Source organism: Salvelinus fontinalis, chromosome 6, assembly GCF_029448725.1.
Source record: "Salvelinus fontinalis isolate EN_2023a chromosome 6, ASM2944872v1, whole genome shotgun sequence".
Taxonomy (NCBI): domain Eukaryota; kingdom Metazoa; phylum Chordata; class Actinopteri; order Salmoniformes; family Salmonidae; genus Salvelinus; species Salvelinus fontinalis.
This window is the reverse complement of record NC_074670.1, coordinates 3,888,759-3,904,345: the sequence shown is the minus strand read 5'-3', so window position 1 is coordinate 3,904,345 and position 15,587 is coordinate 3,888,759.

Genomic DNA, 15,587 nt, shown 5'->3' with positions numbered 1-15,587 from the left:
GTAGTCTGTATCTCCATGGGGACAGGCTTGGATTGGTTCAGTAGACAGGAACATGGTGGCCTATTGGATGTAGTCTGTATCTCCATGGGGACAGACTTGGATTGGTTCAGTAGACAGGAACATGGTGGCCTATTGGATGTAGTCTGTATCTCCATGGGGACAGGCTTGGATTGGTTCAGTAGACAGGAACATGGTGGCCTATTGGATGTAGTCTGTATCTCCATGGGGACTGACTTGGATTGGTTCAGTAGACAGGAACATGGTGGCCTATTGGATGTAGTCTGTATCTCCATGGGGACAGACTTCGATTGGTTCAGTAGACAGGAACATGGTGGCCTATTGGATGTAGTCTGTATCTCCATGGGGACAGGCTTGGATTGGTCCAGTAGTGAAAGCCTTGTGCTCCATTAAATAATCGGTCCAGACAAGTACACGGAGCAGGAGACACAACCCAGGAGATGCTCTCTCTATCTCTCGCCTGAAAACACACACAAACTCACACATACTCTCTCTCTCTCTCCCTCTCTCTCTCTCTGTCACACTGAACAGAGCCAGTCGTTTGAGACAAGGTCAACCATGACAGATGAGCAGACACCTAGGGCTCCTGTATCTTTAGTCATAAATCACCACAGACTGGTCTCTAGTCTCTCACCTAGTCATATACCACCACAGACTGGTCTCTAGTCTCTCTCCTGGTCATATATCACCACAGGCTGGTCTCTAGTCTCTCTCCTGGTCATATATCACCACAGACTGGTCTCTAGTCTCTCTCCTGGTCATATATCACCACAGACTGGTCTCTAGTCTCTCTCCTGGTCATATATCACCACAGACTGGTCTCTAGTCTCTCTCCTGGTCATATATCACCACAGGCTGGTCTCTAGTCTCTCTCCTGGTCATATATCACCACAGGCTGGTCTCTAGTCTCTCTCCTGGTCATATATCACCACAGGCTGGTCTCTAGTCTCTCTCCTGGTCATATATCACCACAGGCTGGTCTCTAGTCTCTCTCCTGGTCATATATCACCACAGACTGGTCTCTAGTCTCTCTCCTGGTCATATATCACCACAGACTGGTCTCTAGTCTCTCTCCTGGTCATATATCACCACAGGCTGGTCTATAGTCTCTCTCCTGGTCATATATCACCACAGACTGGTCTCTAGTCTCTCTCCTGGTCATATATCACCACAGGCTGGTCTCTAGTCTCTCTCCTGGTCATATATCACCACAGCATGGTTTCAAGTCTCTCTCCTGGTCTTAAATCACCACATGATGGTTTCAAGTCTCTCTCCTAGTCATAAATCACCACAGGCTGGTCTCTAGTCTCTCTCCTGGTCATATATCACCACAGACTGGTCTCTAGTCTCTCTCCTGGTCATATATCACCACAGGCTGGTCTCTAGTCTCTCTCCTGTCATATATCACCACAGACTGGTCTCTAGTCTCTCTCCTGGTCATATATCACCACAGACTGGTCTCTAGTCTCTCTCCTGGTCATATATCACCACAGGCTGGTCTCTAGTCTCTCTCCTGTCATATATCACCACAGGCTGGTCTCTAGTCTCTCTCCTGGTCATATATCACCACAGACTGGTCTCTAATCTCTCTCCTGGTTATATATCACCACGGACTGGTCTCTAGTCTCTCTCCTGGTTATATATCACCACAGACTGGTCTCTAGTCTCTCTCCTGGTCATATATCACCACAGGCTGGTCTCTAGTCTCTCTCCCGGTCATATATCACCACAGACTGGTCTCTAATCTCTCTCCTGGTGATATAGTTGTATATCGGTCCTATCAACAGGACTAGTTGTATCAGTCCTATCAACAGGACTAGTTGTATCGGTCCTATCAACAGGACTAGTTGTATCGGTCCTATCAACAGGACTAGTTGTATCGGTCCTATCAACAGGACTAGTTGTATCGGTCCTATCAACAGGACTACTTGTATCAGTCCTATGAACAGGACTAGTTGTATCAGTCCTATCAACAGGACTAGTTGTATCAGTTTTATCAACAGGACTAGTTGTATCAACAGGACTAGTTGTATCAGTCCCATCAACAGGACTAGTTGTATCGGTCCTATCAACAGGACTAGTTGTGTCAGTCCTATCAACAGGACTAGTTGTATCAACAGGATTAGTTGTATCAACAGGACTAGTTGTATCAACAGGACTAGTTGTATCAACAGGACTAGTTGTATCAACAGGACTAGTTGTATCAACAGGACTAGTTGTATCGGTCCTATCAACAGGACTAGTTGTATCAACAGGACTAGTTGTATCGGTCCTATCAACAGGACTAGTTGTATCGGTCCTATCAACAGGACTAGTTGTATCGGTCCTATCAACAGGACTAGTTGTATCGGTCCTATCAACAGGACTAGTTGTATCAGTCCTATCAACAGGACTAGTTGTATCGGTCAAATCAACAGGACTAGTTGTATCGGTCCTATCAACAGGACTAGTTGTATCAGTCCTATCAACAGGACTAGTTGTATCGGTCCTATCAACAGGACTAGTTGTATCGGTCCTATCAACAGGACTAATTGTATCGGTCCTATCAACAGGACTAGTTGTATCAGTCCTATCAACAGGACTAGTTGTATCGGTCCTATCAACAGGACTAGTTGTATCGGTCCTATCAACAGGACTAGTTGTATCAGTCCTATCAACAGGACTATTGTATCAGTCCTATCAACAGGACTAGTTGTATCGGTCCTATCAACAGGACTAGTTGTATCAGTCCTATCAACAGGACTAGTTGTATCGGTCCTATCAACAGGACTAGTTGTATCAGTCCTATCAACAGGACTAGTTGTATCAGTCCTATCAACATGACTAGTTGTATCAACAGGACTAGTTGTATCGGTCCTATCAACAGGACTAGTTGTATCAGTCCTATCAACAGGACTAGTTGTATCGGTCCTATCAACAGGACTAGTTGTATCGGTCCTATCAACAGGACTAGTTGTATCGGTCCTATCAACAGGACTAGTTGTATCAGTCCTATCAACAGGACTAGTTGTATGAAGTTGTCTCTGTGTTAGTTTCTGGTCGTCTCTATGTTAGTGTCTGGCCGTCTCTGTGTTAGTGCCTGGCCGTCTCTGTGTTAGTGCCTGGCCGTCTCTGTATTAGTGTCTGGCCGTCTCTGTGTTAGTGCCTGGCCGTCTCTGTGTTAGCGCCTGGCCGTCTCTGTGTTAGCGTCTGGCCGTCTCTGTGTTAGTGCCTGGCCGTCTCTGTGTTAGTGTCTGGCCGTCTCTGTGTTAGTGTCTGGCCGTCTCTGTGTTAGTGTCTGGCCGTCTCTGTGTTAGTGTCTGGCCGTCTCTGTATTAGTGTCTGGCCGTCTCTGTGTTAGTGTCTGGCCGTCTCTGTGTTAGTGTCTGGCCGTCTCTGTGTTAGTGTCTGGTCGTCTCTGTGTTAGTGTCTGGCCGTCTCTGTGTTAGTGTCTGGCCGTCTCTGTGTTAGTGTCTGTCCGTCTCTGTGTTAGTGTCTGGCCGTCTCTGTGTTAGTGCCTGGCCGTCTCTGTGTTAGTGCCTGGCCGTCTCTGTGTTAGCGCCTGGCCGTCTCTGTGTTAGTGTCTGGATGTCTCTGTGTTAGCGTCTGGCCGTCTCTGTGTTAGCGCCTGGCCGTCTCTGTGTTAGTGTCTGGATGTCTCTGTGTTAGTGTCTGGTCGTCTCTGTGTTAGTGTCTGGCCGTCTCCGTGTTAGCGTCTGGTCGTCTCTGTGTTAGTGTCTGGCCGTCTCCGTGTTAGCGTCTGGCCGTCTCTGTGTTAGTGTCTGGCCGTCTCTGTGTTAGTGTCTGGCCGTCTCTGTGTTAGTGACTTGTCGTCTCTGTGTTAGTGTCTGGCTGTCTGAAAGGGGCACAAAGTACGTGAGGATGGCTCGGGTTGTAATCCAGCCCTGTAATCATTCATCTTAATACTGTGTCAAAAACCGGTCTATTTTTCTGCATATCTAAGCATTCCTGTTGAGCTGTCTGTATCTTCCTGACTGGGGTTTCTCTGCATCTCTGCTAACATCTGGATAATAGATTGAAAGGAATGTGAGTCTTATTCAGGACATTTAGTTATTGCTTGATTTTCTAAAGTCTACCAACCTTGCCAGTAGTATAGATAAGATACATAGACAAGATAGTTACTTTAACTTGATAGCCTGAAATCGCTTCTTGGTAGCTAATTAAGACGAGGTTGGGAGATTGGGAACCTGTCTGGGCTAGCTAAAGCTAACTTCATGAAATTGCTTTGTGGCTAGTAGTATTACAGAGAAAAATAAAATATTAATTAAAATAAATTCTACAAGAAAAATCTGAGGGGGCACGTGCCCTTCATGTTCTCTGTCATAATCTGTTCAAAACGTATTGTAACTGTTTTCGCTTGTGGGATGGTCAAAATGACGGTGACCGAATCAATGGAGGCCAGAGCAAAAAAATAATAATAATAAATCAGGAAAATAGCATGGCGTCAGCTAGACTAGGATGCTGTGAGAGAATGAATTAGCATGGCGTCAGCTAGACTAGGATGCTGTGAGAGAATGAATTAGCATGGCGTCAGCTAGACTAGGACGCTGTGAGAGAATGAATTAGCATGGCGTCAGCTAGACTAGGATGCTGTGAGAGAATGAATTAGCATGGCGTCAGCTAGACTAGGATGCTGTGAGAGAATGAATTAGCATGGCGTCAGCTAGACTAGGATGCTGTGAGAGAATGAATTAGCATGGCGTCAGCTAGACTAGGATGCTGTGAGAGAATGAATTAGCATGGCATCAGCTAGACTAGGATGCTGTGAGAGAATGAATTAGCATGGCGTCAGCTAGACTAGGATGCTGTGAGAGAATGAAATAGCATGGCGTCAGCTAGACTAGGACGCTGTGAGAGAATGAATTAGCATGGCATCAGCTAGACTAGGATGCTGTGAGAGAATGAATTAGCATGGCGTCAGCTAGACTAGGATACTGTGAGAGAATGAATTAGCATGGCGTCAGCTAGACTAGGATGCTGTGAGAGAATGAATTAGCATGGCGTCAGCTAGACTAGGACGCTGTGAGAGAATGAATTAGCATGGCGTCAGCTAGACTAGGACGCTGTGAGAGAATGAATTAGCATGGCGTCAGCTAGACTAGGATCCTGTGAGAGAATGAATTAGCATGGCGTCAGCTAGACTAGGATGCTGTGAGAGAATGAATTAGCATGGCATCAGCTAGACTAGGATGCTGTGAGAGAATGAATTATGATGACGTCAGCTAGACTAGGATGCTGTGAGAGAATGAATTAGCATGGCATCAGCTAGACTAGGATGCGGTGAGAGAATGAATTAGCATGGCGTCAGCTAGACTAGGATGCTGAGAGAGCATGAATTAGCATGACATCAGCTAGACTAGGATGCTGTGAGAGAATGAATTAGCATGGCGTCAGCTAGACTAGGATGCTGGGAGAGAATGAATTAGCATGGCGTCAGCTAGACTAGGATGCTGGGAGAGAATGAATTAGCATGGCATCAGCTAGACTAGGATGCTGTGAGAGAATGAATTAGCATGGCGTCAGCTAGACTAGGATGTTGTGAGAGAATGAATTAGCATGGCATCAGCTAGACTAGGATGCTGTGAGAGAATGAATTAGCATGGCATCAGCTAGACTAGGACGCTGTGAGAGAATGAATTAGCATGGCGTCAGCTAGACTAGGATACTGTGAGAGAATGAATTAGCATGGCGTCAGCTAGACTAGGACGCTGTGAGAGAATGAATTAGCATGGCGTCAGCTAGACTAGGACGCTGTGAGAGAATGAATTAGCATGGCGTCAGCTAGACTAGGACGCTGTGAGAGAATGAATTAGCATGGCGTCAGCTAGACTAGGATGCTGTGAGAGAATGAATTAGCATGGCGTCAGCTAGACTAGGATGCTGTGAGAGAATGAATTAGCATGGCGTTAGCTAGACTAGGAAGCTGTGAGAGAATGAATTAGCATGGCGTCAGCTAGACTAGGACGCTGTGAGAGAATGAATTAGCATGGCGTCAGCTAGACTAGGATGCTGTGAGAGAATGAATTAGCATGGCGTCAGCTAGACTAGGACGCTGTGAGAGAATGAATTAGCATGGCGTCAGCTAGACTAGGACGCTGTGAGAGAATGAATTAGCATGGCGTCAGCTAGACTAGGATGCTGTGAGAGAATGAATTAGCATGGCGTCAGCTAGACTAGGATGCTGTGAGAGAATGAATTAGCATGGCGTCAGCTAGACTAGGATGCTGTGAGAGAATGAATTAGCATGGCGTCAGCTAGACTAGGATGCTGTGAGAGAATGAATTAGCATGGCGTCAGCTAGACTAGGATGCTGTGAGAGAATGAAATAGCATGGCGTCAGCTAGACTAGGACGCTGTGAGCGAATGAATTAGCATGGCATCAGCTAGACTAGGATGCTGTGAGAGAATGAATTAGCATGGCGTCAGCTAGACTAGGATGCTGTGAGAGAATGAATTAGCATGGCGTCAGCTAGACTAGGATGCTGTGAGAGAATGAATTAGCATGGCGTCAGCTAGACTAGGACGCTGTGAGAGAATGAATTAGCATGGCGTCAGCTAGACTAGGACGCTGTGAGAGAATGAATTAGCATGGCGTCAGCTAGACTAGGATCCTGTGAGAGAATGAATTAGCATGGCGTCAGCTAGACTAGGATGCTGTGAGAGAATGAATTAGCATGGCATCAGCTAGACTAGGATGCTGTGAGAGAATGAATTATGATGACGTCAGCTAGACTAGGATGCTGTGAGAGAATGAATTAGCATGGCATCAGCTAGACTAGGATGCTGTGAGAGAATGAATTAGCATGGCGTCAGCTAGACTAGGATGCTGAGAGAGCATGAATTAGCATGACATCAGCTAGACTAGGATGCTGTGAGAGAATGAATTAGCATGGCGTCAGCTAGACTAGGATGCTGGGAGAGAATGAATTAGCATGGCGTCAGCTAGACTAGGATGCTGGGAGAGAATGAATTAGCATGGCATCAGCTAGACTAGGATGCTGTGAGAGAATGAATTAGCATGGCGTCAGCTAGACTAGGATGTTGTGAGAGAATGAATTAGCATGGCATCAGCTAGACTAGGATGCTGTGAGAGAATGAATTAGCATGGCATCAGCTAGACTAGGACGCTGTGAGAGAATGAATTAGCATGGCGTCAGCTAGACTAGGATACTGTGAGAGAATGAATTAGCATGGCGTCAGCTAGACTAGGACGCTGTGAGAGAATGAATTAGCATGGCGTCAGCTAGACTAGGACGCTGTGAGAGAATGAATTAGCATGGCGTCAGCTAGACTAGGACGCTGTGAGAGAATGAATTAGCATGGCGTCAGCTAGACTAGGATGCTGTGAGAGAATGAATTAGCATGGCGTCAGCTAGACTAGGATGCTGTGAGAGAATGAATTAGCATGGCGTCAGCTAGACTAGGACGCTGTGAGAGAATGAATTAGCATGGCGTCAGCTAGACTAGGACGCTGTGAGAGAATGAATTAGCATGGCGTCAGCTAGACTAGGATGCTGTGAGAGAATGAATTAGCATGGCGTCAGCTAGACTAGGCCGCTGTGAGAGAATGAATTAGCATGGCGTCAGCTAGACTAGGACGCTGTGAGAGAATGAATTAGCATATCGTCAGCTAGACTAGGACGCTGTGAGAGAATGAATTAGCATGGCGTCAGCTAGACTAGGATGCTGTGAGAGAATGAATTAGCATGGCGTCAGCTAGACTAGGATGCTGTGAGAGAATGAATTAGCATGGCGTCAGCTAGACTAGGATGCTGTGAGAGAATGAATTAGCATGGCGTCAGCTAGACTAGGATGCTGTGAGAGAATGAATTAGCATGGCGTCAGCTAGACTAGGATGCTGTGAGAGAATGAATTAGCATGGCGTCAGCTAGACTAGGACGCTGTGAGAGAATGAATTAGCATGGCGTCAGCTAGACTAGGATGCTGTGAGAGAATGAATTAGCATGGCGTCAGCTAGACTAGGACGCTGTGAGAGAATGAATTAGCATGGCGTCAGCTAGACTAGGATGCTGTGAGAGAATGAATTAGCATGGCGTCAGCTAGACTAGGACGCTGTGAGAGAATGAATTAGCATGGCGCCAGCTAGACTAGGATGCTGTGAGAGAATGAATTAGCATGGCGTCAGCTAGACTAGGACGCTGTGAGAGAATGAATTAGCATGGCGTCAGCTAGACTAGGATGCTGTGAGAGAATGAATTAGCATGGCGTCAGCTAGACTAGGATGCTGTGAGAGAATGAATTAGCATGGCGTCAGCTAGACTAGGATGCTGTGAGAGAATGAATTAGCATGGAGTCAGCTAGACTAGGATGCTGTGAGAGAATGAATTAGCATGGCGTCAGCTAGACTAGGATGCTGTGAGAGAATGAATTAGCATGGCGTCAGCTAGACTAGGATGCTGTGAGAGAATGAATTAGCATGGCGTCAGCTAGACTAGGATGCTGTGAGAGAATGAATTAGCATGGCGTCAGCTAGACTAGGATGCTGTGAGAGAATGAATTAGCATGGCGTCAGCTAGACTAGGATGCTGTGAGAGAATAAATTAGCATGGCGTCAGCTAGACTAGGACGCTGTGAGAGAATGAAATAGCATGGCGTCAGCTAGACTAGGATGCTGTGAGAGAATGAATTTGCATGGCGTCAGCTAGACTAGGACGCTGTGAGAGAATGAATTAGCATGGCGTCAGCTAGACTAGGATGCTGTGAGAGAATGAATTAGCATGGCGTCAGCTAGACTAGGACGCTGTGAGAGAATGAATTAGCATTGCGTCAGCTAGACTAGGATGCTGTGAGAGAATGAATTAGCATGGCGTCAGCTAGACTAGGATGCTGTGAGAGAATGAATTAGCATGGCGTCAGCTAGACTAGGATGCTGTGAGAGAATGAATTAGCATGGCGTCAGCTAGACTAGGACGCTGTGAGAGAATGAATTAGCATGGCGTCAGCTAGACTAGGATGCTGTGAGAGAATGAATTAGCATGGCGTCAGCTAGACTCGGATGCTGTGAGAGAATGAATGTTTCCTGACAGGAGCACCGTCATCTTCCTTCTCCAATCCGGAGGACATAAAACAGCACAGAGGTAAGATTGATGATGACATGTTGTACTTTCAGATTTTACTATACAGTGTTCATGTCATTGTGAAGTTCCTGTTTATTTTTTTTTTTTACAAAGATGTCTCACAAAAAAAAAACAAGCGTATCTCTGTGAAATGTCAACGGAGAACTGAGCGTACCACAAGCTTTTCATTTTCAAAGACTTTTACATTTAAATTCCACTCGTGTCATGCTCATTTTTCTATTTTTGCAAAGCACGTAAACAACTTGGAAGATGTCGACCACAAAATGTTAAAATGCTCAAAGGTTTTGTAGATAAAGCTGCATCACCATGTCAACTGAGCTTGGTGCTTATTATGGGATGTATTAGGTTTACGAAATCCGACTTTTTGAATGTAATGTTAATGATATGTCAGAGAAAGACCCCACTGAACGATTCAGCACATGAAGAATCATATTTGTGTTGGTATGTCTCAGCCTACAGTGTGTGGCTGAGTGGTGGACACCCTACAGTGTGGCTGAGTGGTGGACACCCTACAGTGTGTGGCTGAGTGGTGGACACCCTACAGTGTGTGGCTGAGTGGTGGACAGCCTACAGTGTGTGGCTGAGTGGTGGACAGCCTACAGTGTGTGGCTGAGTGGTGGACAGCCTACAGTGTGGCTGAGTGGTGGACAGCCTACAGTGTGTGGCTGAGTGGTGGACAGCCTACAGTGTGTGGCTGAGTGGTGGACAGCCTACAGTGTGTGGCTGAGTGGTGGACACCCTACAGTGTGTGGCTGAGTGGTGGACACCCTACAGTGTGTGGCTGAGTGGTGGACACCCTACAGTGTGTGGCTGAGTGGTGGACACCCTACAGTGTGTGGCTGAGTGGTGGACAGCCTACAGTGTGTGGCTGAGTGGTGGACAGCCTACAGTGTGTGGCTGAGTGGTGGACACCCTACAGTGTGTGGCTGAGTGGTGGACACCCTACAGTGTGTGGCTGAGTGGTGGACAGCCTACAGTGTGGCGGAGGGAGAGAGCCTGTGAGGTCATTTGATGTCATAATTATAGTGGCTTGTCATACAGATGGGATCACCAAGTACCCCAGTCTCTACTCCAGTCTCTACTCCAGTCTCTACTCCAGTCTCTACCCCAGTCTCTACCCCAGTCTCTACTCCAGTCTCTGCCCCAGTCTCTACCCCAGTCTCTACCCCAGTCTCTACCCCAGTCTCTACTCCAGTCTCTGCCCCTGTCTCTACCCCAGTCTCTACCCCAGTCTCTACCCCAGTCTCTACCCCAGTCTCTACCCCAGTCTCTACCCCAGTCTCTACCCCAGTCTCAGCCCCAGTCTCTTCTCCTGTCTCTTCTCCTGTCTCTACCTCAGTCTCTACCTCAGTCTCTACCTCAGTCTCTACTCCAGTCTCTACCCCAGTCTCTACTCCAGTCTCTACTCCAGTCTCTACCCCAGTCTCTACCCCAGTCTCTACCCCAGTCTCTAACCCAGTCTCTAACCCAGTCTCTGCCCCAGTCTCTACTCCAGTCTCTAACCCAGTCTCTGCTCCAGTCTCTACCCCAGTCTCTACCCCAGTCTCTACTCCAGGCTCTACTCCAGTCTCTACTCCAGTCTCTACTCCAGTGTCTACCCCAGTCTCTGCCCCCGTCTCTGCCCCCGTCTCTGCCCCAGTCTCAGCCCCAGTCTCTACCCCAGTCTCTGCCCCAGTCTCCACCCCAGTCTCTACCCCAGTCTCTACCCCAGTCTCTACTCCAGTCTCTACTCCAGTCTCTACTCCAGTCTTTACTCCAGTCTCTACTCCAGTCTCTGCCCCAGTCTCTACCCCAGTCTCTACCCCAGTCTCTACTCCAGTCTCTGCCCCAGTCTCTGCCCCAGTCTCTGCCCCAGTCTCTGCCCCAGTCTCTGCCCCAGTCTCTGCCCCAGTCTCTACCCCAGTCTCTACCCCAGTCTCTGCCCCAGTCTCTAACCCAGTCTCTACCCCAGTCTCTGCCCCAGTCTCTACCCCAGTCTCTACTCCAGTCTCTACCCCAGTCTCTACCCCAGTCTCTACCCCAGTCTCTACCCCAGTCTCTACCCCAGTCTCTGCTCCAGTCTCTGCTCCAGTCTCTGCTCCAGTCTCTGCTCCAGTCTCTACCCCAGTCTCTGCTCCAGTCTCTGCTCCAGTCTCTACCCCAGTCTCTACCCCAGTCTCTACCCCAGTCTCTACCCCAGTCTCTGCCCCAGTCTCTACCCCAGTCTCTACCCCAGTCTCAACTCCAGTCTCTACCCCAGTCTCTACCCCAGTCTCTACTCCAGTCTCAGCCCCAGTCTCTGCTCCAGTCTCTACCCCGTCTCTGCCCCAGACTCTACTCCTGTCTCTACCCCAGTCTCTACCCCAGTCTCTACCCCAGTCTCTACCCCCGTCACACGACACAGCACCTCTGGAGAGAGAACAAACCGTCACAGGGGAGAGTATCGTCTCTAGTCTTCATATTTAGCACTTTATTATGACGGTTTAACAGGAGCATTAGAACACAGAGGGAAAAGAAGATGAACAGCTTAGCAAGTGAACTGAACCAGGGATTGGTTCCCCTGATGTTGAGGACAGTGTGTGGATCTGTAGTCGGCTGTGCTGACCACTATAGGACAAACTCTGTTGAAAGAGTCACATCGTGCTGACCACTATAGGACAAACTCTGTTGAAAGAGTCACATCCCCAGGGGTAAATAGTGACCTTTCTATTAAGGGTGGTAGGGTAGCCTAGTGGTTAGAGTGTAGGGACGGCAGGTAGCCTAGTGGTTAGAGTGTAGGGACGGCAGGGTAGCCTAGTGGTTAGAGTGTAGGGACGGCAGGTAGCCTAGTGGTTAGAGTGTAGGGACGGCAGGTAGCCTGCAGTGCCCCCGTCTCTGCCCCAGTCTCAGCCCCAGTCTCTACCCCAGTCTCTGCCCCAGTCTCCACCCCAGTCTCTACCCCAGTCTCTACTCCAGTCTCTACTCCAGTCTTTACTCCAGTCTCTGCCCCAGTCTCTACCCCAGTCTCTACCCCAGTCTCTACTCCAGTCTCTACCCCAGTCTCTACTCCAGTCTCTAACCCAGTCTCTGCCCCAGTCTCTGCCCCAGTCTCTGCCCCAGTCTCTGCCCCAGTCTCTACCCCAGTCTCTACTCCAGTCTCTACCCCAGTCTCTGCCCCAGTCTCTAACCCAGTCTCTACCCCAGTCTCTGCCCCAGTCTCTACCCCAGTCTCTACTCCAGTCTCTACCCCAGTCTCTACCCCAGTCTCTACCCCAGTCTCTACCCCAGTCTCTGCTCCAGTCTCTGCTCCAGTCTCTGCTCCAGTCTCTGCTCCAGTCTCTACCCCAGTCTCTGCTCCAGTCTCTGCTCCAGTCTCTACCCCAGTCTCTACCCCAGTCTCTACCCCAGTCTCTACCCCAGTCTCTGCCCCAGTCTCTACCCCAGTCTCTACCCCAGTCTCAACTCCAGTCTCTACCCCAGTCTCTACCCCAGTCTCTACTCCAGTCTCAGCCCCAGTCTCTGCTCCAGTCTCTACCCCGTCTCTGCCCCAGACTCTACTCCTGTCTCTACCCCAGTCTCTACCCCAGTCTCTACCCCAGTCTCTACCCCCGTCACACGACACAGCACCTCTGGAGAGAGAACAAACCGTCACAGGGGAGAGTATCGTCTCTAGTCTTCATATTTAGCACTTTATTATGACGGTTTAACCGGAGCATTAGAACACAGAGGGAAAAGAAGATGAACAGCTTAGCAAGTGAACTGAACCAGGGATTGGTTCCCCTGATGTTGAGGACAGTGTGTGGATCTGTAGTCGGCTGTGCTGACCACTATAGGACAAACTCTGTTGAAAGAGTCACATCGTGCTGACCACTATAGGACAAACTCTGTTGAAAGAGTCACATCCCCAGGGGTAAATAGTGACCTTTCTATTAAGGGTGGTAGGGTAGCCTAGTGGTTAGAGTGTAGGGACGGCAGGTAGCCTAGTGGTTAGAGTGTAGGGACGGCAGGGTAGCCTAGTGGTTAGAGTGTAGGGACGGCAGGTAGCCTAGTGGTTAGAGTGTAGGGACGGCAGGTAGCCTAGTGGTTAGAGTGTAGGGACGGCAGGGTAGCCTATGGTTAGAGTGTAGGGACGGCAGGTAGCCTAGTGGTTAGTGTGCAGGGGCTGCAGGGTAGCCTAGTGGTTAGAGTGTAGGGGCGGCAGGTAGCCTAGTGGTTAGAGTGTAGGGGCAGCAGGGTAGCCTAGTGGTTAGAGTGTAGGGATGGCAGGCAGCCTAGTGGTTAGAGTGTAGGGGCAGCAGGGTAGCCTAGTGGTTAGAGTGTAGGGACGGCAGGGTAGCCTAGTGGTTAGAGTGTAGGGACGGCAGGTAGCCTAGTGGTTAGAGTGTAGGGACGTCAGGGTAGCCTAGTGGTTAGAGTGTAGGGACGTCAGATAGCCTAGTGGTTAGAGTGTAGGGACGGCAGGTAGCCTAGTGGTTAGAGTGTAGGGGCAGCAGGGTAGCCTAGTGGTTAGAGTGTAGGGACGGCAGGGTAGCCTAGTGGTTAGAGTGTAGGGACGGCAGGTAGCCTAGTGGTTAGAGTGTAGGGACGTCAGATAGCCTAGTGGCTTTAGAGTGTAGGGACGGCAGGTAGCCTAGTGGTTAGAGTGTAGGGACGGCAGGGTAGCCTAGTGGTTAGAGTGTAGGGACGGCAGGTAGCCTAGTGGTTAGAGTGTAGGGACGGCAGGTAGCCTAGTGGTTAGAGTGTAGGCACGGCAGGTAGCCTAGTGGTTAGAGTGTAGGGACGGCAGGGTAGCCTAGTGGTTAGAGTGTAGGGGAGGTAGGTAGCCTAGTGGTTAGCGTGTAGGGACGGCAGGGTAGCCTAGTGGTTAGAGTGTAGGGACGGCAGGTAGCCTAGTGGTTAGAGTGTAGGGACGGCAGGGTAGCCTAGTGGTTAGAGTGTAGGGACGGCAGGTAGCCTAGTGGTTAGAGTGTAGGGACGGCAGGGTAGCCTAGTGGTTAGAGTGTAGGGGCGGCAGGGTAGCCTAGTGGTTAGAGTGTAGGGACGGCAGGGTAGCCTAGTGGTTAGAGTGTAGGGATGGCAGGTAGCCTAGTGGTTGGAGTGTAGGGACGTCAGATGGCCTAGTGGTTAGAGTGTAGGGACGGCAGGTAGCCTAGTGGTTAGAGTGTAGGGGCGGCAGGGTAGCCTAGTGGTTAGAGTGTAGGGGCGGCAGGTAGCCTAGTGGTTAGAGTGTAGGGGCAGCAGGGTAGCCTAGTGGTTAGAGTGTAGGGACGGCAGGGTAGCCTAGTGGTTAGAGTGTAGGGACGGCAGGTAGCCTAGTGGTTAGAATGTAGGGACGGCAGGGTAGCCTAGTGGTTAGACTGTAGGGGCGGCAGGTAGCCTAGTGGTTAGAGTGTAGGGACGGCAGGGTAGCCTAGTGGTTAGAGTGTAGGGCGGCAGGTAGCCTAGTGGTTAGAGTGTAGGGACGTCAGATAGCCTAGTGGTTAGAGTGTAGGGACGGCAGCTAGCCTAGTGGTTAGAGTGTAGGGACGGCAGGTAGCCTAGTGGTTAGAGTGTAGGGACGGCAGGGTAGCCTAGTGGTTAGAGTGTAGGGACGGCAGGTAGCCTAGTGGTTAGAGTGTAGGGACGGCAGGTAGCCTAGTGGTTAGAGTGTAGGGACGGCAGGTAGCCTAGTGGTTAGAGTGTAGGGACGGCAGGTAGCCTAGTGGTTAGAGTGTAGGGACGGCAGGTAGCCTAGTGGTTAGAGTGGAGGGACGGCAGGTAGCCTAGTGGTTAGAGTGTAGGGGCGGCAGGTAGCCTAGTGGTTAGAGTGTAGGGACGGCAGGTAGCCTAGTGGTTAGAGTGTAGGGACGGCAGGTAGCCTAGTGGTTAGAGTGTAGGGACGTCAGATAGCGTTGGAATACTAACCGCAAGGTTGCAAGTTCAAATCCCTGAGCTGTTAAGGTTCAAATCTGTCGTTCTGCCCCTGAACAAGGCAGTTGTTTACCGGTAGGCCGTCATTGAAAATAAGAATTTGTTTTTAAGTGACTTGCCTAGTTAAATTTAAAAAAAAGAAGTTGATGCTTGCAGGTGTGCTGAGCATATTGCGTAATTCCGAATCTCGTTGCGAGCTGTATTTAAAGATGGTAATGAAATAACCAGCGCCGCCATGTTGTTTTCTGAGAGATGAATGCTTCTCCTTCGTACCGCTTCCTCACGGTCTAGTTATGAACCTCTCCTTATGCACTCTACCCTTTAATGGACAGCCAATTATAGTCAACGCAGCATATTTAACTTAAGCCAATGGTCTGCGTGCATGTACAACAAGGCCACCTGATTAATACACTGCTTATAATCATGTATAATAACCATCTCATTGATTTGAGTCCCAAATGGCCCCCTATTCCCCATATAGTGCACTAGTTTTGCACGTGGCCCATGTCAAATGTAGTGCACTAAATACAGAATAGGGTGTAATTTGGGATGCGGTACCCCATCTCGTTTTGAAACCCTATTCCACACAGACCAAACAGGTGT